General features: G+C 42.3%; 1 long non-coding RNA gene across 4 annotated transcripts in view; it reads left to right on the forward strand.

Moving 5' to 3' along the window:
• Nucleotides 1–26,774, forward strand: part of LOC101058805 (uncharacterized) — a 54,085-nt gene extending 27,311 nt beyond the window's left edge. For all 4 annotated transcript variants that reach the window (XR_679105.4, XR_001713517.3, XR_001713520.3 and 1 more), the window contains 2 exons: nt 14,525–14,597; nt 22,645–26,774. This is a non-coding gene — a long non-coding RNA (uncharacterized LOC101058805). The remainder of the gene's footprint in view (nt 1–14,524; nt 14,598–22,644) is intronic.
• Nucleotides 26,775–27,111: the final 337 nt, after the last annotated feature.

The following is a 27,111-nucleotide window of genomic DNA, read 5'->3' on the forward strand; positions in this document are numbered from 1 at the left end:
CTCTGCTTCTCTGTCTCATAGCCCTCTCCCCACATGGCACTGATAGCTATTTGAAATTGGTCTGCTTATTTGTTTGCTTATTGACTAAAGGAAACAAAAAAATATTTTACACCAGATATACTTATTTGACATATTTAAAGATGGCTATTTAGAGAGCCTGAAAACATAAGAATAGCTAAAAAGCTTTTTCTCTTCTCTCCCTCCCATAACCTCTCTTGCCATGCGCTGAGCCCCTCTTCTTTCTGTAACCTCAGGTGGTATAAAAGCATCAACTATCTGGCCCTTTCTTTTTTTTCACTCTTGTTGCCCAGGCTGGAGTGGTGCAATGGCTCAATCTCGGCTCACCGCAACCTCCACCTCTTAGGTTCAAGCGATTCTCCTGCCTCAGCCTCCTGAATAGCTGGGATTACAGGCATACACTACCATGCCTGGCTAATTTTGTATTTTTAGTAAAGACGGGCTTTCTCTGTGTTGGTCAGGCTGGTCTCCAACTCCCGACCTCATGTGATCCGCCCTTCTCAGCCTCCCAAAGTGCTGGGATTACAGGCGTGAGCCACTACGCCCAGCTTATCTGGCCCTTTCTTTGAGTTTTTAAAATCTGTGTTCCTCCCATGCATGCATGTGTACATTAATGTTTTGTCTGCCTTTCTCCTTTTAATCAGCCTTTTGTCAGTTGATTTCTAGTGAACTTTCAGAGGGCAAAAGAGATTTGTCTTACCCCTACAAGTTTTTGTCTCCCTCCATAAGAATATTAGCCATGAGAGAAAAGCCTCTGTTCTAGGTCCCTGCTACATTCCCAGATCCTAGAACACAACTGAACCCATAGAAGGACACAGAAGAAAAAAAAATGAAAGCAAATGGTAAGGCCAGGCGTAGTGGCTCACGCCTGTAATCCCAGCACTTTAGGAGGCTGAGGCAGGCGGATCGCGAGGTCAGGAGTTCAAGACCAGCCTGGCCAACATGGTGAAAACCCTTTTCTACTAAAAATACAAAAATAAGCTGGGCGTGGTGGCGGGTGCCTGTAATCCCAGCTACTCAGAAGGCTGAGGCAGAGAATTGCTTGAACCTGGGAGGCAGAGGTTGCAGTGAGCTGAGATCGCGCCACTGCCCTCCAGCCTGGACAACAGATCAAGACTCCGTCTCAAAAAAAAAAAAAAAAAAAGGAGAAAATGAAGCCAGGCGTGGTAGCTCACACCTGTAATCTCAGCACTTTGGGATGCCGAGGTGGGCGGATTACCTGAGGTCAGGATTTTGAGACCAGCCTGACCAACAGGGAGAAAACTCATCACTATTAAAAATACAAAAATTAGCTGGGCGGGTGGTACATGTCTGTAATCCCAGCTACTCGGGAGGCTGAGGCAGGAGAAAACACTTGAACCCGCGAGTCGGAGGTTGTGGTGAGCCGAGATTGCGCCAGCCTGGGCAACAAGAGCGAAACTCCGTCTCAACAAAATGAAAAATAATAATAATAATAAAATGAATGATAAAAGTATCAGTCTGGGTTTTCCAAAGAAAGAGAGACAGAGAGGTTCAGGAATTGGCTCACATGATTGTGGACACTGGCACATCTAGAATCCATGGGGCAGGCCAGCAGGTTGGAAACTCAGGCTGAATTCTTTCTCTTTTGGAAAACTTCAGTTTTTTTGTTTTTGTTTGTTTGTTTGTTTTGAGACGAAGTCTCACTCTTGTCTCCCAAGCTGGAGTGCAATGGCGCGATCTCAGCTCACTGCAACCTCCGCCTCCCAGGTTCAAGTGATTTTCCTGCCTCAGCCTCCTGAGTAGCTGGAATTACAGGTGCCTGCCACCATGCCTGGCTAATTTTTTTTTTTTTTTTTTTTTTTTTTTTTTAGTAGAGATGGGGTTTCACCATGTTGGCCAGACTGTTCTCGACCTCCTGACCTCAGGTGATCCACCTGCCTTGGGCTTCCAAAGTGCTGGGATTACAGCTGTGAGCCACTGTGCCCGGCCAACTTCAGTTTTTTTGTTTGTTCATTTTTGAGACAAGATCTCATTCTGTTGCCCAGGCTGGAGTGCAGTGGCACAAACATGGCTCACTTCAGCCTTGACCTTTTTGCTCAAGCAATCCTCCTGCCTCATTTTCCCAAGTAGCTGGGACTACAGGTGCAGGCCACCACATCTGGCTAATTTTTACAATTTTTTTGTAGAGATAAGGTCTCACCATGCTGCCCAGGCTGGTCTCAAACTCCTGGGCTCAAGAGATCCTCCTGCCTCATTCTCCCAGTGTTGAGATTACAGGCATGAGCCATGGTGCCCAACCAGGATGTTGTTGTCCTTAACCTTATTCTTTTTTTTTTTTTTTTGAGATGGAGTTTCACTCTGTCATCTGGGCTGGAGTGCAGTGGTACAATCTCAGCTCACTGCAACCTCCACCTCCCAGTTTCAAGCAATTCTCCTACCTCATTCTCCCGAGTACCTGGGATTATGGGCACCTGCTATCATGCCTGGCTAATTTTTGTATTTTCAGTAGAGACAGGGTTTCACCATGATGGCCAGGCTGGTCTCAGACTCCTGACTTCAAGCGATCCTCCCACCTCGGTCTCCCAAAGTGCTAGGATTACAGGTGTGAGCCACCACACCCGGCCTAGGAACCTTATTCTTTTTTTTTGATACAGAGTCTTACTCTGTTGCCCCGGCTGGAATGCAGTGGCGCAATCTCAACTCTCCGCAACCTCTGCCTCCCGGGTCTGAGTGATCCTCCTGCCTCAGCCTCCCACGTAGCTGGGATTACAGGCACGTGCCACCATGCCCAGCTAATTGTTGTATTTTTAGTAGAGACGAGGTTTCACCATATTGGCCAGGCTGGTCTCGAACTCCTGACCTCAGGTGATCCGCTTGCCTCAGGCTCCCAATGTGCTGGGATTGCAGGCGTGAGCCACCTCTTCCGCCAGTAACCTTATTCTTAAAACCTTCATCTAGGCCAGGCGAGTTGGCTCATGCCTGTAATCCTAGCACTTTGGGAGGCAGTGGCGGGCAGATCACAAGGTCAGGAGTTCGAGACCAGCCTGGCCAATATGGTAAAACCCCATCTCTACTAAAAATAAAAAAAAATTTGCTGGGCATGGTGGCAGGCACCTGTAGTCTCAGCCACTCAGGAGGCTGAGGCAGGAGAATCGCTTGAACCCAGGAAGTGGAGGTTGCAGTGAGCTGAGATCATGCCACTGCACACTGCACTCCAGCCTGGGCGACAGAGCGAGACTCCGTCTCAAACAAAAAACAAAAAACAACCTTCATCTAATTGGATAAGGCTCACCCATATCATGGAGAGTAATCTCCGTTATTTAAAATCAATTGACTGTAAATGTTAATCACTTCTACCTAATAACTTCATACCAACATCTAGACTAGTATGTAACCAAGCTGGGCACATAGCCTAGCCAAGTTGACACATAAAATTAACCATACCATTCCATTAGGTGATGGGGATAAAGCAGTGCAAAGATAATAAGGTCTTTGTTTTTGTTTTTTTTTTTTTGAGACGGAGTCTTACTCTGTTGCCCAGGCTGGAGTGCAGTGGCAGGATCTTGGCTCACTGCAACCTCCGCCTCCCAGGTTCAAGCGATTCTACTGCCTCAGCCTCCCAAGTAGCTGGAATTACAGGCACCTGCCTTGAGTCCCAGCTAATTTTTGTATCTTTAATAGAGACAGGGTTTCACCATCTTGGCCAGGTTGGTCTTGAACTCCTGACCTCAGATGATCCGAAGAGAGGGTTTCACCGTGTTGGCCAAGCTGATCTCGAACTCCTGACCTCAGATGATCCACCCGCTTTGGCCTCCCAAAGTGCTTGGATTACAGGCGTGACCCACCACGCCTGGCTGCAGTTTTTATTTTATAGATGAGGAAACTGAAATTTAGAAAGAAAAATACCCTGTCCTGAGGCACACTGCTAAGAAATAAAAAAGCTAGGATTCAAACATAGATTTTGGACTATGAGACTGTTAGTCACTCAGTAATATTGTTCTGATAGATATACTTGTTCTGATTTTATACTTTTGCAGATAAGAACATAAAAGCTTAGAGAAGTAAAAGTACATATTCAGAGACACATCATATATGTTCAAGCCAGGATTTGAAGACATGTTTGCGTGACTTCAAAAATCACACTTTTTCTTCTGTACACTATGTTAACTACTGGACTACCCTAATAGACTACCCTAAACTACTTCTGGATCTAAAATACAACAATCAACAAAACCATAGATAAGAAAATTGAAAATTATCTGCAGCTCATCCTAGTCTTCCATATCCAATAATGCCATTAATTCTTTTTTTCTTTTTCTTTTTCTTTTTTGAGACAGAGTCTCGCTCTGTCACTCAGGCTGGACTGCAGTGGCAAGGTCTCTGCTCACTACAAACTCTGCCTCCCAGGTTCATGCAATTCTCCTGTCTCAGCCTCCGGAGTAGCTGGGATTACAGGCATGCGCCACACTGGCTTATTTTTTTTTTTTTTTTTTTTTTTTTTTTTTTTTTTTTTTTGAGACGGAGTCTCGCTCTGTCGCCCAGGCTGGAGTGCAGTGGCGCGATCTCGGCTCACTGCAAGCTCCGCCTCCCGGGTTCACGCCATTCTCCTGCCTCAGCCTCCCGAGTAGCTGGGACTACAGGCGCCTGCCATCACGCCCGGCTAATTTTTTGTATTTTTTTTAGTAGAGACGGGGTTTCACCGTGTTAGCCAGGATGGTCTCGATCTCCTGACCTCGTGATCCGCCCGCCTCGGCCTCCCAAAGTGCTGGGATTTATTTTTGTATTTTTTAAGTAGAGATGGGGTTTTGCCATGTTGGCCAGGCTGGTCTTGAACTCCTGACCTCAGCGGACCTGCCAGCCTTGGCCTCCCATGCATATATTGCATAATGCTTCTATTGAACCCATCACCCAAATAGTGAACATAGTTTTTTTATTTTTTTTTTTGAGACTAAGTCTCGCTGGAGTGCAATGGCGCCATCTCGGCTCACTGCAACCTCCCGGGTTCAAGAGATTCTCCTGCCTCAGCTTCCCAAGCAGCTGGGATTACTGGCGCCTGCCACCACACCTGCCTAATTTTTGTATTTTTAGTAGAGACGGGGTTTCACCGTGTTGGCCTGGTCTCCAACTCCTGACCTCATGATCCGCCCTCCTCGGCCTCCTAAAGTGCTGGGATTACAGGCGTGAGCAACCATGCCCGGCTGAACATAGTATTCTTTTTTTTTTTTTTTTTTTTGAGACGGAGTCTCGCTCTGTCGCCCAGGCTGGAATGCAGTGGAGCGATCTCGGCTCACTGCAAGTTCCGCCTCCCGGGTTCATGCCATTCTCCTGCCTCAGCCTCCCAAGTAGCTGGGACTACAGGCACCTGCAACCACGCCCGGCTAATTTTTTGTATTTTTAGTAGACACGAGGTTTCACCGTGTTAGCCAGGACGATCTCGATCTCCTGACCTCGTGATCCGCCCGCCTCCGCCTCCCAAAGTGCTGGGATTACAGGCGTGAGCCACCGCGCCTGGCCTGAACATAGTATTCTTAAATATGTTTCTTCTTTTCTTTTCCTTAATTCAGACTGTTATTTAACCAGTTTTCTTCTGAATTACTGTTACCACTTACTGACTGATGAGGTCTCCCACCTTCCCCTTACCCAGTCCTCACTATTACCCCTAGTTGAGCCGTCCGAAACACAGATTTTTAGCTAGTCCTTGGCTAGAAAATCTTTATCGTTCTCTATTTTCTATAGAATTAAGTAGACTCCTTCCCTGTCAAGGTTTTACATAATCTGTTCTCAAACTGCTTCCATTTGCCACTACACCTTTCAAGGAACACAGTAAATATCTTTTATTCAGCATAGAGAGTGTATTTTTATTTATTTATTTATTTATTTATTTTGAGGCAGAGTCTCACTCTGTCCCCCAGGCTGGAGTGCAGCGGCACGATCTTGGCTCACTGTAACCTCGGACTCCTGGGTTCAAGCGATTCTCCTACCTCAGCCTCCTGAGCAGCTGGGACTATAGACGCCCACCAGCACCCCTGGCTAATTTTTGTATTTTTAATAGACACGGGGTTTCAACATGTTGGCCAAGATGGTCTCCATCTCCTGACCTTGTGATCCACCTGCCTCGGCCTCCTAAAGTGCTGGGATTACAGGCATGAGCCACCGCACCCGGCTGTATTTTTAACTTTTATTTTGAAACAATTTCAAGCTCATAGAAATATTGCAAGAATAGTACAAATAACCACTGTGTACCCTTTAGTCAGATTGACTAATGTTTAACATTTTGCTATATTTGCTTTCTCTCTCTCTTTTTATACATGCACGCACACAGACACACACAAAATGTTCTTTCTTTTTAAAAAACAGGATCTTACTTTGTTGCCCAGGTTGTAATAGAGTGGCATGATCATAGCTCACTGCAGCCTCAATTTCCTGGGCTCAGGCGATTCTCTCACCTTAGCCTCCAGAGTAGCTGGAACTACGGTCACTCACTACCATGCCAGGCTAATTTTTTCTAGAGATCGGGTTCCACCATGTTGACCAGGCTGGTCTCAAACTCCTGAGCTCAAGCGATCCACTTGCCTTGGCCTCCAGAAATGCTGGGATTACAGGTGTGAGCCACTACGCCTGGGCACAAATTTCCTAATCATTTGAGAATAGGATGCATAGATCATGTTTCTTTCTTCCTCAGCACTTCATTATTTCCTAAGAAGAAGGACGTTTTCTCATGTAACCACGTATCAACCACATATGGTATAGTTATCAAATTCAAATATTGATACAATATTTTTGTCTTATCTACAGTCCCTATTTCAATTTTGTAAATTGTCCCGGTAATGTCCTTTACTGCAATTTTAAAAATAAAGTTTAAGGCCAAGCACGGTGGCTCATGCCTTTAATCTCAGCACTTAGGGAGGCCAAGTCAGGAGGATGGCTTGAGGCCAGGAGTTCAAGACCATCCTAGGCAGCATAGTGAGACCTTGTCTCTACAAAAATACATAAATGAAGTTTAAGGGGAAGACATTCTATGACTCAGAATGAGGTGTTGCCTGATGAAAGATAAAAAATCAAGGATTTGGTCTAGGATTATGTGTTGTACTGATTGCCACATCTCTTCAGTCTTCCTTAATCTGCAACAGATTGTCAGTCTTTTTTGTTTGTTTTCTTTTTCATGACATTGACATTTTTGAAGAACATAGTTTAGTTATTAGAATGACTTTTAATCTGGGGTTGTCTGATATTTCTTCACAATTAGATTGACTGAAGGTTTTATTGTGTACAGAGAGGGGGAGGGGGCTCAGTTCTTGGCAATTTCCTCATAGCAGCCAGGCTGGGTCGCAGCTCCTCCTGCTGCTTCTTGATACGGACGTGTGTTCCCACCATTTTCTTGGTGAACTTGAGGGCCCGTTTGGTGCTTGGAGTCCTTGAGCAGCTCCATGGCACGCAGCTTGTAAGGGTGAGAGCCACACACCTCTTGGATCATGTCCCTTGGATTTTGTATGCTTGGTGAGGCACCTGCAGTGGTGGCTGTGCTGTGCCCTGCTCACCTTCTTGGTTGCCCTGGTGGAGGCCCTGGGCCATAGGGTAGCGCAAAGTCCTGGCTGCTGCTCTCCAGGGTAGCTGTGGGAAGGGCCCAGCCACATGGAACTCTAGGATTCACAACTAGATCTAAACTATGCATTTTTGTCTGGAATACTATGTAAGTGATGTGCTAGTAATAATAACCATGGTTCCATAGCTGTAATATGACTATATGCATAAAACAATAAGCCAGAGTGCTTCATCTTTTAGTCTCCCACATCGCAGCTTATCCAAGTTGAATCCTATTCGTTTTTAAAGATCAGCCCAAGTTCTACCTATTCCCCAGCTCCCTGCAGCCAACACAGAGTTCTCCTTTTCTGAAGTACTCAATCACTTGTCTAATTCACACATTTAGCTACTGCTTAATAATAGGTCTCTGTGCATTGCTCATTATCATTGCTTAAGTAGACATCTCATTTTCCTGTCCTTGAAGGCAGAAGCTGTGTTTATTTTATTCTCTTGAATACTCCATAGTTCCCACTCAGTGTAAATTTTCAGTAACTACAAGCTGTTGCTTAAGAGATCTTAATGATTTGGGTTTCTCTGATAGTGGTGATTAGTGTAGAAGTGTGGTTGAAACAACAGGATCACCTGTGCACATCCATAGTGAATCTCTCCTTGGCTCACACAGGATTTTTAATCTCTGTGTTTTTTTTTTTTTGGAGACAGTCTAGCTCTGTCACGCAGGCTGCAGTGCAGTGGCACAATCTGGGTTCACTGCAACCTCTGCCTCCCAGGTTCAAGCGATTCTACTGCCTCAGCCTCCCTTGTAGCTGGGATTACAGGCACACGCCACCATGCCTGTTAGAAACTAAGACACAAACACATACCTTAGCCTGGCTAATTTTTTGTATTTTAGTAGAGATGGGGTTTCACTGTGTTGCCCAGGCTGGTCTCCACCACTGGAGCTCAGACGATCTGCCTGCTTCGGCCTCTCAAAGTTCTGGGATTACAGGAGCGAGCCATCGTGCCTGGCTAATCTCTGTTATTAAGAAAATTCTAATGAATCTATATACGGCCGTGCATTGCTTAGTGACAGGGATACATTCTGAGAAATGCATCGTTACATGATTTTTGTCATAGGAACATCATAGAGTGTACTTACATAAACCTGGATGATATAGCCTACTACGCACCTAGGCTGTGTGGCATAGCCTATTTACAAACCTGTACAGCATGTTACTGTACTGAATACTGTAAGCAGTTGTAACACAATGGTAAGTATTTCTGTATTTAAACACATGTAAACTTAGAAAAGATACAGTAAAAACATGGTATACAAGATAAAAAATGGTATGCCTCTATAGGGCACTTACCCTGAATGAAGTCTGCAGGACTGAAAGTTGTTTTGGGTGACTCAGTGAATGAGTGGTGAGTGAATGTAAAGGTCTAGGACATTACTGAACACTACTGTAGACTTTATAAACACTACACTTAAGCTTCACTAAATTTATTAAAATTTTTTTTCTTTCTTTAGTAATAAGTTAACCGTAGCTTACTAACTTTTTTTTTCTTTATATTTTTTGAGACAGGGTCTCACTCTGTCACCCAGGCTGGAGTGCAGTGGCACCATCTCGGCTCACTGAAACCTCTGCCTCCTGGATCAAAGCGATTCTCATGCTTCAACCTCCCAAGTAGTTAAGAGTACTGTAACTTTTTTACTTTATAAACTTTTAAATTTTTAAAAACTTTTTGACTCTTTTGTAATAACAACTTAAAACACACATTGTACATCGTACAAAAATGTCTTTATATTTTTTCATACGCTTTTTCTATTTTTAAAATTGTTTATTTTTAAAGTTTTAAACTTTTATTTTAAAAACTAAGACACAAACACATACCTTAGGCAAGGCCTACACAGGGTCAGGATCATCAACATCACTGTCTTCCACCTCCACATCTTGTCCCATTGGAAGGTCTTCAGAGGCAATAATATGCATGGATCTGTCATTTCCTATAATAAAAATGCCTTCTGGAATATCTCCTAAAGAACTTGCCTTAGGCTGTTTTGCAGTTAGCACTTTTTTTTTAAATAGAGTACACTCTAAAATAATAATAAAAAGTATAGTATAGTAAATACATAAACCAGTAATGTGGTCATTTATTATCATTATCAAGTAGTATGTACTGTACATAATTGTACATTCTATATTTTTATATGACTAGCAGTTCAGTAGGTTTTTTTATACCAGCATCACCAGAAACACTTGCACTGTAACATTATGATGGCTACAATGTTACTGGACAATAGGATTTTTCAGCTCCTTTATAATCTATTTTTATCTATCTATCTACTTATTTTTGAGAGAGAGTCTCCCTCCGTCACCCAGGCTGGAGTGCAGGTGGCGCGATCTCTGCTCACTGCAACCTCCGCGTCCCAGGTTCAAGCGATTCTCCTGCCTCAGCCTCTGGAGTAGCTGGGATTACAGGCATGCACCACCATGCCTGGCTAATTTTGTATTTTTACTACAGACAGGGTTTCACCATGTTGGCCAGGCTGGTCTCAAACGCCTGACCTCGGGTGATCCACCCACCTATGCCTCCCAAAGTGCTGGGATTACAGGCGTGAGCCACTGCACCTGGCCGCATTTCCTTATTTATTATTATTATTACTCTGTTTGTAAGAAAAACAGGTAATATAAGAGCCAATATATTTTTCTATTTAAAAAAATTAAGCCAGGGGCAGTGGCTCACGCCTGTAATCCCAGCACTTTGGGAGGCTGAGGTGGGCAGAGTACCTGAGGTCGGGAGTACAAGACCAGCCTGACTACCATGGAGAAACCCTGTCTCTACTAAAAATACAAAAAACAAAACAGCTGGGCATGGTGGCGGGCACCTGTAATCTCAGCTATTCAGGAGGCTGAGGCAGGAGAATCGCTTGAACCGGGGAGGCAGAGGTTGCAGTGAGCCAAGATAGCGCCATTGCACTCCAACCTGTGTAACAGAGCGAAACGCCATCTCAAAAAAAAAAAAAAAAAATTAAAGAGGTAACATATATTCATTCACATTGTAACAAAATTCAATCTGCACAAAAAGATAAACAGTGAATATCAGTCTCATTTTTATTCCTGACCTTAATCCCCCAGTTGCTCCTCAAAGGCCACTACTGTTGTCAGTTCTTGTACATTCTTCCAAATATGTTCTGTGTACCGTCTGTGCTTCAGTTTACTCATCTGCAAATCGGGATAGTAATAGTGCCTGTCTCACTGGGCTCTTGTGAGGATTAAATGCATTAGCATGTACATAAGCACAACGGTGCCAGTTACAAAGGTGCCATGTACAAACCACTTGTTCATGTCATATAATCATTTGATGTGCTGTTAAATTCATTTTGCTGGATTTTGTTGAAGGTTTTTATGTTCATTTTCACTAGGAATATTGGCCTGTAGTTTTCTTTCCTTATAATGTTTTTATCTGGCTTTGGTATGAGAACAATGCTGGTGGCTTAAAATGAGTTTAGAAGTGTTCCTTTCTTTTTAATTTTTTATTTTTTTTCTTTGAGACGGAATCTCACTCTGTCACCCAGGCTGGAGTGCGGTGGCACGATCTCGGCTCACTTCAAGCTCCACCTCCCGGGTTCACGCCATTCTCCTGCCTCAGCCTCCCTAGTAGCTGGGACTACAGGCGCCTGCCACCACGCCTGGCTGATTTTTTGTATTTTTAGTAGAGACAGGATTTCACCATGTTAGCCAGGATGGTCTCGATCTCCTGACCTCGTGATCCGCCCGCCTTAGCCTCCCAAAGTGCTGGGATTACAGGCGTGAGCCACTGCGCCTGGTCGCCTTTCTTTTTAATTTTTTAGAAGAGTTTGAAGAGGATTGGTGTTAATTCTTCAGACTCTGTCATCTAGTCCTGGGCTTTTCTTTGTTGGGATTTTTTTTTATTACTGCTTCAATCTTCTCATTATTTTTCTGTTAAAAATTTTTATTTCTTCACGACTCAGTCTGATTAAGTTGTATGCTAGAAATTTATTCATTTCTTCTAAATTATCCAATTTGTTGGCATAGTTATTCATAGTAGTCTCTCATGATCCTTTGCATTTCTGTAGTACCAGTTGTACATACCTCACGTTTTAAAAGTTTTAAAAATTATTATGCATGTACTAGTATGAAGATTATATATTGGTCTGTCCAATAGACATATAATGTAAGCCATATATGTAATATTAAATTTTCTAGTAGCCACATTTTTAAAAAAGTAAAAAAAAGAAAACGTTTTAATAATATATTTTATTTACCACAATGTATTCAAAATAATATAATTTAAACATGTAATCAATAAAATATATTTTAATAAGATGTATTCTTTTTTGGTATTAAGTCTTTGAGATTTAGGCTGTATTTTATGCTTACAGAACATCTCAACTGAGACCATTTCTGATTTAAGTGCCTAATAGCTACATATCGATAGTAGCTAATATATATATATATTTTTTTGAGATAGAGTCTTGCTCTGTCGCCCAGGCTGGAGTGCAGTGGCCATGATCTCCGCTCACTGCAACCTCCGTTTCCCAGGTTCAAGCAATTCTCCTGCCTCAGGCTCCTGAGTAGCTGGGATTACAGGCATGCGCCACCACGCCTGTCTAATTTTTGCATTGTTAGTAGAGGTGGGTTTCACCATGTTGGCCAAGCTGGTCTCGAACCCTTGACTTCGTGATCTGCCTGCCTCAGCCTCCCAAAGTGCTAGGATTACAGGCGTGAGCCACCGCGCCTGGTTGTAGCTACTGTATTTTATAGAGAAAGTCCATGAATTGCAGGTAGAATTTTTTTTTTTCCTCTATCATCTTAGGTCCAGCGCTGGGTCTCTGCAAAGTAAATTGACAAAAGACAGATTAATACACAAATACAACAAATTTAATTGTATGCATGCACAGGAGTTCACAAAAAATGTGACTCATGGATGTGGTGGCTGGGTGCAGTGGCTCACGCCTGTAATCCCAGCTCTTTGGGAAGCCAAGGTGGGCAGATCGCCTAAGGTCGGGAGTTTGAGACCAGCCTGACCAGCAAAGTGAAGCCCTGTCTCTACTAAAAATAAAAAAAAAAAATTATCTGAGTGTGGTGGTGCGTGCTTGTAATCCCAGCTACTCGGGAAGCTGAGGCAGGAGACTCGCTTGAACCCAGGAGGCAGAGGTTGCAGTGAGCCGAGATCGTGCCATTGCACTCCAGCCTGGGCAACAGAGCTAGATGCCGTCTCAATTAAAAAAAAAAAAAGTTATTTTAGAATTTTAAATGCCACAACAGAAATAGATTTCCAGAACGGTTAATGTAATGTGAGGAGCAAGGGCTTCTCATTGTTCTTAGGGAAAAAGGCTAAATTCCTCTTAGTAGCCCATGTCAGCAGCTGGTTCTGCACCAACCATGCTCAGGGCCACTTATGGAGTTCTCCCTAGGTCCCCTATGAACCTTTTTAATTCTGCTGGATGCTTCCTCCCACTGACCCTCCAATACATGTGCACACATCTGCCCCCTTGCCTAGTGAGTAATGTATGAATCAGTTTATTATTAACTTTTTCATTTATTTTTGAGACAGGGTGTCACTCTATTGCCCAGTCTGGAGTACAATGGTATGATCATGGCTCACTGTAACCTTGAACTCCTGGGCTCCAGTGATCCTCCTGCCTCAGCCTCCATAGTAGTTAGGACTACAGGTGTGCACCACCACGCCCAGCTAATACATTTTTTTTTTTAGAGATGGGGTCTTGCTATGTTGTCCAGGCCCAGTCTTGAACTCCTGGCCTTAAGTGATCCTCATGCCTTGGCCTCCCAAACACTGAGATTAAAGATGTAAGCACCCAGCCGGCATCAGTTTAAAGAAAAATATATATATATGCTTGTGTCCAAATATTGATTCATTTTATTACAACATAAAATATATACAAACATAAAATTTATTTTTTTGAGACAGAGTCTCACTCTGTTGCCCAGGCTGGAGTGCAGTGGTGTGATCTCAGTTTACTGTCACCTCTGCCTCCCAGGTTCAAGTGATTCTCCTGCCTCAGCCTACCGAGTAGCTGGGATTACAGGTGGGTGCCACCACGCCTGGTTAATTTTTGTATTTTTAGTAGAGACAGGGTTTTGCCATGTTGGCCAGGTTGGTCTCGAACTCCTGACCTCAAGTGATCCACCCTCAGCCTCTTAAAGTGCTGGGATTACAGGTGTGAGCCATCATGCCTGATTGGATACAAATATAAAATTATAACTCCTATGTTCACAGTTCATATACAACATCACACCCAAAATAAATTTTACTTAATGGCTATTAACTAAAAAGAAAGAGACCATGTGGCTAGGCACGGTGGCTCATGCCTGTAATCCCAGCACTTTGGGATTACAGGTCTTTTTGAGCTCAACATGACTGGTCTATAGGTTCTGTGTCATGACACACACCGTTCACCACTCTCCTCTATGTGAACTACTGTGAAACTGTGTTTCTTTCAGCATTCATGATGCACATTTGATCTTCTCTAGGCAGGAATACAACACATACATATTAAATTAGTCTATTCTCTTTCTTTTCTTTCCTTTCTTTCTTTCTTTCGTTTTCTGAGACGGAGTCTTGCTCTGTCACCCAGGCTGAAGTGCAGTGGCGCAATCTCTGCTCACTGCAACGTCTGCCTCCCAGGTTCAAGCAATTCTCCTGCCTCAGCCTCCCAAGTAGCTGAGCATTACAGGTGCGCACCACCACACCTGGCTAATTTTTGTATTTTTAGTAGAGATGAGGTTTCACCATGTTGGCCAGGCTGGTCTCGAACTCCCTCGTGATCTGTCTGCCTCGGCCTCCCAAAGTGCTGGGATTACAGGCATGAGCTACCATGCCTGGCCTAAGTTGATAGCTTCTTTTCACCTTAGCCTGAGATTACTACAGTTGTACTACTTGTGGCCAACTCAGTAAAAAACACACATGTTCAATATGAGCTTCGGGCAGAACTCAGTTATAAAACATGATCCAGAAAGTGTTTCTGTTAATTTTTAAGGTTGTCATCACAGTGAAAACAGAAAATTAAAAGATGTCTCATAGAGAACCCATGGGCCGAAGACCATCTTGAGGTAATATTTTTTATTTATTTCTGTATGTTCTTTCCAGTGCTCAGAGAGCTCATCTTAAGTAAGATTATGTGACTACCCTCAACCCCCAAAAGTAAGGCAGGTCCCCCAATTATATATATATGCTTTATACCACCAGGTACTCTTTTATTTATTTATTTATTTGTTTGAGACGGAGTCTGGCTCTGTTGCCCAGGCTGGAGTGCAGTGACGTGATCTCGGCTCACTGCAACCTCCGCCTCCTGGGTTGAAGTGATTCTCCTGCCTCAGCCTCCCGAGTAGCTGGGACTACAGGCACCTGCCACCACGCCCGGCTAATTTTTGTATTTTTAGTAGAGACAGGGTTTCACCATATATATATACGGGTTTTTTTTTTTTTTTTTTGAGATTGAGTCTCACTTTGTCACTCAGGCTGGAGTGCAGTGGCACAATTTCAGCTCACTGCAACCTTGGCTTCCGGGTTCAAATGATTCTTCAGCCTCAGCCTCCCGAGTAGCTGGGACTACAGGCATGCACCACCATGCCTGGCTAATTTTTGTATTTTTAGTAGAGATGGCGTTTCACCATTTTGGCCAGGCTGATGTCGAACTCCTGAACTCGGGATCCGCCCGCCTTGGCCTCCCAAAGTGATGGGATTACAGGTGTGAGCCACTGTGCCCTGCCAAAGATATTTAATAAATAGTTTTGAGTGATTAAGTGAAGCAGCTACAAATCAAGAGACTGGAGTGCAAGTCCTATCTTTACTTCTGCTTGTGACATTGGCCAGTTATTTATCCTCTAGATCTCCATCTTCATATTCCATAAAACGAGACAAGTAGAGTAGATCAGAGATTCCCAAGCTTGGCATCAACTGGAAGGCCATTTAAACAATATAGATTGTGGATTTCCACCTGTAGATATTCTGATTTATTAAGTCTAGAGTAAGCCAGATAATCTATTTTTTAAACTCCTGAAGTTACAGTGTGCAGCTGAGGTTGGAAACCACTGAAGTAGCTCCAACATTCTATGATTCTTTGTATATATTAGTCCTTAACTTGAATTAAGCATATAGTGATTGAGGCTAAATATTACTAGCTAAATAAATGTGCTAAATATTACAAACATTGGGACTAGTAATATGAGGAATATTTAGACTTTTCTGACCCTAAGAATGTGCCATTTGGCTGGGAGACATACAAGTCATCTGATACGTTAATGAACACATTGGTAGCACAGAATGCTGCAAAAGGCAGACAGAAGGCTTTCAACTAAGTCTGATGCTTACGGAAAGATTGCAAGAGATCAACCTTGACCATTGAAGGAAAGGTAGGGATTAATCAAGAGGGGAAGGCTTGTAATCAGAAAAGACAAAAGTCCACAGACATGGGAAAATCTAGTTCACCAGAGTCCTGCAAGTGATTCACCAAAGTTGTAGCACAGCCAGAGGTAGGAGAGTTTAGCATTTTCTGGAAACAGAGTAGTTATTACAGGTCAGTGGCTGAGAGCAAGGATTTTTGAGCCAGAAAAATCTGGTTTAAATTCTGGTTTTGTTACACACAGCCTCTCTCTGTGACTTGAGAAGATAACTTGTTCACACTCAATTTTCTTATCTGTAAAAGTAGGGCCAACACCTGTCTTATAAGATTACTATGAAGATTAAGTGAGGCAAAATGAGACAACGTACATACAGCACTTAACACAGTGCCTGGTAGATTGCAACCAAAGAATACATCCAACAAAGCAAGTTCATTGCAGCTTTTCTTTGTGTATTTCAATTTTAATGGCTATACAATACTGATATTGTATTTAAACCTTTTTGTAAATGTAATTATTATTTTCACATAAAAAATTCAAATGTATAACAGGTTATTCAGGGAAAAGTAAAGATCTTTCTCAAACCCTTGTGTCTGTTCTACTATTTGTTCTTCCTAGAGGCAACCAGGATATACCATTTTTTAACATGCCCTCTAGAGATATTCTGAAGTACATTTGACATAGCAATAAATTAGAAACAATAAAAATGTTCATTACTTTGGGAAATGTCTGTGGAATAGCCACCCTTTGGATATTATGTGGCAATTTGAAAAAGCAGGCTGCAAAATATGTGTTCATTGTGATATCTACCTTTTAAACAAACACAAAAATATAACATGCAACATATAATTTTATATTTATATATTATCTAATTATTAAGAATTAGGTGCACCTTGTTTTGGTGTTTTTACAGTCTAATATGACCTTTTTATATTTATATATTAATGATACAACAGTTTGCTTAATGAATAAATGTATTTTCTGCTCTGCTAACTTGAGGGAGTTACTCCCAAAAGTAATTTAGTCATAGTGAAAGGATTGCTGAATAGGTCTGTATGGCTCCAATTTAAAGCCTTACACACTAACACATTGCTTAGAATTCTATGACTGTCTTTCCTCTGAAGGCCTTGTAATTTTATTATTATAGCCTTCTAGTAGAAACAGCTAGGTGAATGCCTTAGTGTGATGGGGCATAATATATATCCTGAGATATCAATGGCTATAAGACTCATTGCTGATTTAGTCATAGATGTTTTACTTATACACCACATGCATACGTTAATTGAATGGTACATTTGGATTTCAGAAATGATCAAATGGAAAAAATCCTGCAGTCAAGTATACGTGATATTTAAATGGCATTTCTGTATACTTTGTTAGAGACAGGTGAAAGAGGCAGCTTGTTATACTACAGGATTATGAAGACTTTCCATTAAGTATGATTATTGTTTTCCAATGTCTCATTCCGTTTTCAAGTCATCTCAGCAGAAGAGGACATTGTTTGCATTACTTTCTTTTGGTTACAGTAGTTCAGCAATCTCAATTTCCTTCCGTTTTTTTTTTTCTTTTTTTTTTTTTGAGATGGAGTCTCACTTTGTCACCCAGGCTGGAGTGCAATGGCGCGGTCTTGGCTCACTGCAACCTCCACCTCCTGGGTTCAAGCGATTCTCCTGCCTCAGCCTCCCGAGTAGCTGGGACTACAGGTGCGTGCCACCACGCCTGGCTAATTTTTATATTTTTAGTAGAGATGGGGTTTCGCTGTGTTGGCCAGGCTGGTCTTGAACTCCTGACCTCATGATCCATCTGCCTAGGCCTCCCAAAGTGCTGGGATTACAGGTGTGAGTCACTGTGCCCAGTCTTTTTTTTCTTTTTTTGAGACAAAGTCTCACTGTGTCACCAAGGCTGGAGTGCAGTGGCACTATCTTGGCTCACGACAACTTCTCTGCCTCCTGGGTTCAAGAGATTCTCCTGCCTCAGCCTCCCAATTAGCTAGGACTACAGGCGTGTGCTACCACACCTGGCTAATTTTTGTATTTTTAGTGGAGATGGGGTTTCAACATGTTGGCCAGGCTAGTCTCAAACTCCTGATCTCAAGTGATCCGCCCACCTAGGCCTCCGAACAGTTTTGTTTTTAAGTACTTAACAATCTATGTATACACTACCAGATTTCTTTTCTGTTTCTTCTTTCTTTCTTTTCTTTTCTTTCTTTCTTTCTTTCTTTCTTTCTTTCTTTCTTTCTTTCTTTCTTTCTTTCTTTCTTTTTTTTGAGATGGAGTTTTGCTTTTGTTACCCAGGCTGGAGTGCAATGGCACAATCTTGGCTCACCGTAACATCTGCCTCCCGAGTTCAAGCAATTCTCTTGCCTCAGCCTCCCAAGTAGCTGGGATTACGGGTGCCTGCCACCACGTCCAGCTAATTTTTTTGTATTTTTAGTAGAGATGGGGTTTCACCATGTTGGCCAGGCTGTTCTCGAACTCCTGACCTCAGGTGATCCACCTACTTCGGCCTCCCAAAGTGCTGGGATTATAGGCATGAACTGCCATGCCCAGCCTTCTGTTTTCTTTTTTTTGTTTGAGGTGTGTGGTAGTGGAAGAGAATGCATACTGGTCACACTAATGATACTAGAAATCAGATAATATAATACATATGCCATGTTACATGACACACCTAGTGAAGTTTGGGATGGTATAAGTTGTCTAAACACATTAACATTTGATCATAAAGATATATTTATGTATTATATTTATATAATAAATTATATTGTCATAATAAACATACTATATTTAGTTTCATATTGGTTCAGGGCAGGTTGTGCTACCAAATGAGTTTATGCCAAACTTACAGAAAGATATTTCATTACAGACATTTGGTTGTGGACTCTTATTCTCTCTCGCTCTAATACACATAAATGTGTATGTGTTTGTATATTGTATGTATATATATATAATATACATATGTACATATAAACACACACACACACTTATGTACAGTTCTTATATCCTATATATAGTTCCTGTGTCCAGCCAAAGGTGTTAGAATCAGTAGCTTTATTATTTAATAAACAATTGAATTTAATGTTCTTTTTCATTCACATGTTTTGTTTGTCTGTGAAGGGCATTTTTCTCTTCTGTCAAGGTGCAGTGTGGGAACATTGGTGATTTGAAGAAATAATTAGGCTTTCTTTTTCTTAGCAATTCTGCTGTATCAGTAGGGAATGGAAACGACTATTAAGAACATTCCCAAAGCATAAAATTTACAAACAGACAGAGTCGAATTTGAATCCCATCTCTACTATTAGTTGGTGTACTAATGACATGTCAACAGGGGCTCATGTAAGTCAACCTTGGATACAAGTAGATTGTAAATCGTAGAAGTTGGTTAGTGATTAACTGGGAAAGAGGAAAAGAATAGTGGCTGGAAGAGCAAAAGGAAAGTAGCTAGATTGTAATACTTTATTTCTTTTTCTTTTCTTTTTTTTTTTTTTTTTGAGTTGGAGTCTCACTCTGTTGCCCAGGCTGGAGGGCAGCGGCCAGATCTCTGCTCACTGCAAGCTCCGCCTCCCGGGTTCACACTTCTCCTGCCTCAGCCTCCCGAGTAGCTGGGACTACAGGTGCCCGCCACCACACTCGGCTAATTTTTTGTATTTTTAGTAGAGACGGGGTTTCACCGTGTTAGCCAGGATGGTCTCGATCTCCTGACCTCGTGATCCACCTACCTCGGCCTCAAAGTGCTGGGATTACAGGCGTGAGCCACTGCGCCTGGCCTATAATACTTTATTTCTTGATTTTGGTGGTTGTTGCACCAGTATGTTAACTGTGATTATTCATCAGGCTGTATAACCTATGCACAGTATCTTTCCGGGTGTACTATTTATGTATGTATTATTTAATAAAATGTTTATAAGAGTGATAGTCTGAATCTTTGCATCCCCCACAAACTGATATGTTGGAACCTAATCCCCAGTGCAATGGTATTAAGAGGTGGGCCCTTTGAAAGACAACTAGGTCAGGAGGGCTCCATGATCAGGAATGGGATCATAATCCTTATAACAGGGGCTTGAGGGAGCTTGTTTGCCCCTTCTGTCACATGAGGATACATAGAAGGAACAATCTTTGAAGCATAGAGGAAGCCCTCATGAGACACTGAATCTGCTGGCTCTTTGACCTTAAACTTCCCACCCTCCAGAACCATGAGCAACAAATTTATGTTGTTTTAAAATTACCCAGTCTAGGCCGGGCATGGTGGCTCATGCCTGTAATCCCAGCACTCTGAGAGGCCGAGGCGGGCAGAACACTTGAGGCCAGGAGTTCAAGACCAGCCTGGTCAACAAGGTGAAACCTCATCTCTACTAAAAATACAAAAATAAGCCAAGCGTGATGGTGGGAGCCTGTAATCCCAGCTGCTTGGGAGGCTGAGGCACAAGAATCACTTGGACCCTGGAGGTAGAGGTTGCAGTGAGCCAAGATAGCGCCACTGCACTCCAGCCTGGGTGACAGAGCGAGACATTGTCATGCTACTTCTGAAGTTCTGGGGTGTAAATCACCAATACTTAGATGTGGTTATCATGAAATAGTAAAAACAATTGCATAAATGGTTTAGTTTTTTATTATATGAATATATTAAAAACAACTCAGAAGAAAAATTGCCAGCATCATATACATATGTATTTTTTACTTTGAAGACTAGTGTTTTATGAAACACACTTTGAGAAATGTTGGTTTAGGCCAGGCGTGGTGGCTCATGCCTGTAATCCCAGCACTCTGGGAGGCTGAGGTGGGTGGGTCACCTGAGGTTAGGAGTTCAAGACCAGCCTCGCCAATATGGTGAAACCCCCTTTCTACTAAAAATATAAAAATTAGCCGGTGTGGTGGTGCACACCTGTAATCCCAGCTACTCGGGAGGCTGAGGCAGGAGAATTGCTCCAACCCAAGGTGCAGAGGTTGCAGTGAGCCGAGATCACGCCACTGCATTCCAGCCTGGGTGACACAGTGAGACTCAGTCTCAAAAAAAAAAAAAGAAGAAACGTTGGTTTAGATTTTAATCTTTTGGGTAAAAGGAAGCCATTTAGTATTTTAAGAATAAGAATGACAGTCTCATTTGCAATAGGGGGAATGTGAAGGCTAGAACAGAAGTGGAGAAATAATTATTTCAGCAGTTAATGTGAGAGATGATGATAATCTTAACCAAGACTAGCAGGGTCAATTGAGAAGACAGAATTGATCCAAGAAATTTCAAGGTGGTAAAATTGACAGGCTTAGTGACTGTGGTGGATACCTGAAAGGAAGACCCATGCCCAGATCTCTCTTCAAGGATGTTCAGTGACTCCATTTTCTGGGAGTGCCAGTTTCTGAAAATTCTTATTATTTATTTAATTAATTAATTTATTTATTTATTTTGAGACGGAGTCTCGCTCTGTCACCAGGCTGGAGTGCAGTGGTGTGATCTCGGATCACTGCAACCTCTGCTTCCCAGGTTCAAGCGATTCTCCTGCCTCAGCCTCCTGTGTAGCTGGGACTACAGGCACCTGCCACCATGTCCAGCTAATTTTTTGTATTTTTTTAGTAAAGATGGGGTTTCACCATATTGGCCAGGCAGGTCTCGAACTCCTGACTTCATGATCTGCCCACCTTGGCCTCCCAAAGTCCTGGGATTACAGGATTGAGCCACTGCGCTTGGTCTGAAAATTATTTTAAATATTTTTATGTAATGAAAAACTAAACCATGTATGTATTTTTTTTTTCAAGGTGAGATCTTGCTTTGTTGCCCAGGCTGGAGTGCAGTTGCTCTCAGTTCACTGCAACCTCTGCCTCCCAGATTCAAGTGATTCTTCTGCCTCAGCCTCCCGTGTAGCCGGGACTACAGGCATGCACCACCACGCCTGGCTAATTTTTTGTATTTTTTTAGTACAGACAGGGTTTCACCATGTTGGCCAGGCTGGTCTTGAACTCCTGACGTCAAGTGATCCACCCACCTTGGCCTCCCAAAGTGCTGGGATTACAGGTGTGAACCACTGTGCTCGGCCTATGCAATTCTTTTCAATATTTCATGATAACCACTTCTAAGTATTGGTGACCTATACCTCAGGACTTCAGAAGTAGCATCAGAGACCTCCTAATAAAAAGAAGCTGGGCCGGGCATGGTGGCTCACACCTGTAATCCCAGCACTTTGGGAGGCCAAGGCGGGCAGATCACGAGATCAGGAGATTAAGACCATCCTGGCTAACATGGTGAAACCCCGTCTCTACTAAAAAATACAAAAAATTAGCCAGGCGTGGTGGCGGGCGCCTGTAGTCCCAGCTACTCGGGAGGCTGAGGCAGGAGAATGGCGTGAACCCGGGAGGCAAGAGCTTGCAGTGAGCCGAGATGGCGCCACTGCACTCCAGCCTGGGCGACAGAGCGAGACTCCGTCTAAAAAAAAAAAAAAAAACTGTCATCTTCATTTTGCATACTGACTTCTGCTATTCCCAGGCTTATTTAAAAAAATAAGCGAAATAAGCTAACTCATACAGTACGCTACAAGCAGGAGAATTGCTTGAACCAGGGAGTTGGAGGTTGCAGTGAGCCAAGATTGTGCCACTGCACCCTAGCCTGGTGATAGAGCGAGACTCCGTCTCAAAAAAGAATAAAAAAAAATAGTGGTCTTTCGTTATAATGTTTTCTATGTGGAAATTTTCTGAAAATTCTTCAAAAAGAAGTGCTTCTTTTGTGCCGTAGGAAATGATGAGACCAGTATACCCAATTCATCTTGGTTTCACAGACTTGCAGAGTGGCAAATCACTAGAGGGCAAACGTCGCACTGCCTTAGAAATGGAGTTGGTATTGGTGAATTCAAGAAGAGGACCAGAAGGAGGAGGAAGAGGGAAGATTTTAATGCTGTGCAGTGGTGCTCAGGTCTAGGTCAAGAACAATGAGTCTCATATGATTGTCTCTTGACTTTGACTATCACGGTAGGACTTTACTGACAAGCCGGGTAATAACAGGGAAATCCTATTCCTTTTGCCTTCAAAATTTATTTTGTCTTTATTTCACTTGACCTGGTTCATTTCCTCTATAGTTTCTTATTTCAGCAATATTTATTGAACACTATCATGATTAATCAGGCACACCAGGTGCTGGTGACAAGAACAGTGAACAAAACGGACAAAAATTCTTGTAATCATGGAGCATGTATTATAGTATGGAGATAAAAAATAAGCGAAATAAGCTAACACATACAGTATGCTGCAAGCTGTATGCTGTTGTATGTTGTGGAGAAAATAAAGCAGGGAAAAAGGAGTCAGAGAATGGTGGAGGGGGTTGCAGTCAGACTACCTGCTTAGCTGCGTCCTGCACAAGGATATTTGGGCAGAGATAAGCATGAGCTGACATCCAGCCATCTTCTGGTGAGAAGGTGCCTTTTTCTGAGTAATGACAGGGCTCCAGAAGCCTCAGGTAGTGATCAAAATGTTAATCTCTGCCTTTAAACGGGACACTCTTCAAAATGTCCTTCTGGCAATATTGAGTTCTTAAGCTTTTGAATGCATTGGATATAAGCTTTTGCCAAGGTTTTAAAATTTTATGCTATAACTTTAAACCTTTTTGTAGATGAGAAAATCACATATTATAGAATTAAAATCTTATTCAAGTCTAACAACATTCCATCAGTTGTATTTACTTTGTCTATATAGCCTGCTAGACTCTTACAGCAGAGTAGCAAATGGGTTGATGAGATTCTCTTCAGAGAATCAGAGTCAGGCTGAGCATTCTTCCATACGTGGCACTGTTGGTGTTTTTGGACTGATTATGTGAAGAGTAAACCCAGCATCTTCTTGGGACTCCAAGGAAAGTTGCATATTCTATAATTTATAGGGCCATCACAATTTTTCTAATTAAAAACAAATATAACTTCTGCCCTTTTCAACCACAGCACATATGTTTTGTCTCCCAGTGTTCCCTAGTAAGAGATAATGGCCTGGCAGTGTAGACTCATTTCTTGAGTATTTTAATTTGGAAGCCAATTAGCCCTCCCTATCTAAAGCACATTTTGACATTTTCTTCCCAAGACAAGCCAGTCTTGACTTTCTGCCCCTCTCTTGGTACAGACAGTGCATGTTACATGTATTAAATTACAATTATTTTAATAAAAAATTAAGATTAAAATTTGAAAACATAGTCTGCTTAGAGATACCAAGTTGTGGAGTGTGCTATGTAAAATGAGGACAAAATTTTCACTGAACATCTTCTTTCCCTTGATATCACTGATCAATTTTTTTTTTTTTTGAGACAGAGTCTCACTTTGTCATCCAAGCTGGAGTTTAGTGGCACAATCTCAGCTCACTGCAACCTTCGCTTTCTGGGTTCAAGCAATCCTCCTGCCTCAGCCTCCCAAGGAGCTGGGATTATAAGTGTGTGTCACCACGCCTGGCTATTTGTTTTGTATTTATTTATTTATTTTATTTTATGTATTTATTTATTTTTTATTAGTTTTTGAGACAGAGTTTCACTCTCGTCACCCAGGCTGGAGTGCAATGGCACGATCTTGGCTCACTGTAATCTCCACCTCCTGGGTTCAAACAATTCTCCTGCCTTAGCCTCCTGAGTAGCTGGGACTACAGGTGTGCGCCACTGTGCCCAGCCAATTTTTTTGTATTTTTAGTAGAGACGGGGTTTTGCCACTTTAGCCAGGATGGTCTTGAACTCCTGACCTCAGGTGATCTGCCCGCCTTGGCCTCCCAAAGTGCTGTGATTATAGGCATGAATCACCGTGCCTAGCCTGTATTTTTGGTAGAGATGGGGTTTAACCATGTTGGCCAGGCTGGTCTCAAACTCCTGACCTCAAGTGACCTGCCCCCCTCTGCCTCCCAAAGTGTTGGGATTACAGGCGTGAGCCACTGCGCCTGGCCAATATTTGATTCCTACCTTTTATTTCCCTTGTAATTTCTGTTTTGCTTTGATCACCTGATTTTGTCCTATAAGTTTCCGTACTCTCTTTTAGTGAGGATGAGACTACGGGGTTAGCCTCAGAATTACAGAAAAACTCAATTTAGAATTGTTAAAGGAGAAGATAGAAAAGGACACTAGCTTGTGTGGATGAAGAGGGTTAGTCATTCTAACCATTCTGGAGTGGATGACAGTTAAATGTTAATCAGAATTATTGAGTCTCAGTGTCTTTTTTCTATTTGTGCTATTTCTCTCTTCCCTTGTTTCTCTTCACCATCTTGTTGAGCATTCCCCATGGCTTTTCTTGGGTAAAAGCCAGACAACCAGGTACTGCAAGAGCACCGAACCCCTCCCTTGATTCTACCCTTCATTTTGCCTCTAGATTTCACTCCCCTATATCTATCTCCATTACATTTTCTTTGTATCTACTAACTAAGGGATACAGATGTTCTTCCAATACAGAGTGTGATTGCAGCACAATTACAATTGAAACAAAAAGGAGAAGCTAACTTTGCTGAAAATATGCCATATTCATTCTGAATTCCTTTAAACTGTAGCACATATGCTTATATTCGTGGCAATACGAATTTGTAAGAAAAGGAAGAGAAAAAAGATCTGCCTTCCTTCCCTGCAAAATGGCATCACACATGACGATCAGAGACTGAATGTACAAATGAAAAATGGTTGGACCATATAAAAAAAAAATAGAACTCTGAATTATGCTGCAACCTGCTTAGGAAACTAACTTCTTTATCTACAATAAGTAGTTCAGGACGCCAGCCTGCTATAAGTTGCGGGGACCCACTTGAAACACGAGAGTTGATATGAAGATTATTTTAAACTGAAGATATCTGAGATTCAACAGATGCAAGGGATAGCATCCTTGGAGCTTGTCTTATCTGACTAACAGCAGCAACTTCTGAAAAATGAGGCTACATAAATCCCCTCTCCTGGGGAGTTTCATGGCCATGAAGAAGATGGAAAGACCACCCACACCTGCATAAACAAACATTATAGCAAATTTTCTTAACTCCTGTTTGTTCTTCTAAAAACTCATTTGTTTTTCCTAAAGAAACCTATTTGTTCTATGAGAGCCATTTCTGCCCTCTCCCCTTTCTCTACTAAATTAGCTATATGAACCTCTAACTTCGGTGAGCAAACTACTTCTTTGTTGTATGTGAAGAAAACTTTTTTTTCCTTTTTAATCTTTCTTTCGTCAGTATAGGCCCCAGGTACTGAAGATAAGAATATAGAGAAGTTTTTCTTCTGACAGACTTGCTGGAAGCCAGGTTGCTATCGCTGGTAACAATCCAGGAAGCTAACGGATAACTTCTGTAACAACTGGACCCACACGGCCAGGACTTGATTAATGACTGACATCTACCCGAATTTTTGTGCCTACATCCAATTTAAGACCAAACAGAGAAAACGAAACACGCACCCCTAACCGATCATGCAGAATGCCCCTACTTCTGTTTAGCCCGCCTACAGCTTCCCCATGGCAACAGCCTCCAATCGGGATACACCTGAACCCTTCCCTCCCCACGCACTGCCCTGCTATAAAGCTTTCTCATTTCTCTGCCTTTGAATCACTGCCAAAACACAGCGACAGTAGCTACCTCCCTTGCTGTATAACAGGCTGTGAAAAAATAGCACTTGCATTTCTCATTTGATTGGTCGTCATTTATTTCTATAACCATGTGTTTCATTCATGCAATTCAGAAGTTTCTTTGGAATAACTTGCAGAGTAAACTAAAAAATATTTATTTGCTATGATACTTTATATATATTTTCTGCTTATTTAAGTTCCCTATTGAGGTTTTGAAATTCTCCCTGATGCTGGTAGTATAAAAATCTTATTTGAAGCAAATCAATTAATCCTGAAGATGACTGAAAGATCAACATGAGATAGCTGCAGATAAACCAACCATTCTCTAAGCTCTAGGACACCTTCAAACAGCACATTCTGCCTTTTAATACAAGCATTTACACACTGATTTCAGTTGTAAAGAAATGAGAAACTTCAAGTATAAAAGGCTTGGGACTATGAAAACCAAGCGTTTTGTCTAAACATCTTTTGTTGTTGTTCTTGGTAAAAAAGAAGGCTTCGGGGCTGGTGGCACGCGCCTGTAGTCCCAGCTACTGGGGAGGCTGAGGCAAGAGAATCGCTTGAATCCAGGAGGTAGAGGTTGCAGTGAGCCAAGATGGTGTCACTGCACTCCAGCCTGGGCGACAGAGTAAGACTCCGTCTCTGGGTAGGGGGCGGGGAAAGGCTTTCAGAAATTTCGTAAAGTTTTAAGTTTGA

Source organism: Pan troglodytes, chromosome 2 (assembly GCF_028858775.2).
Source record: "Pan troglodytes isolate AG18354 chromosome 2, NHGRI_mPanTro3-v2.0_pri, whole genome shotgun sequence".
In the NCBI taxonomy this organism is placed as follows: Eukaryota; Metazoa; Chordata; class Mammalia; order Primates; family Hominidae; genus Pan; species Pan troglodytes.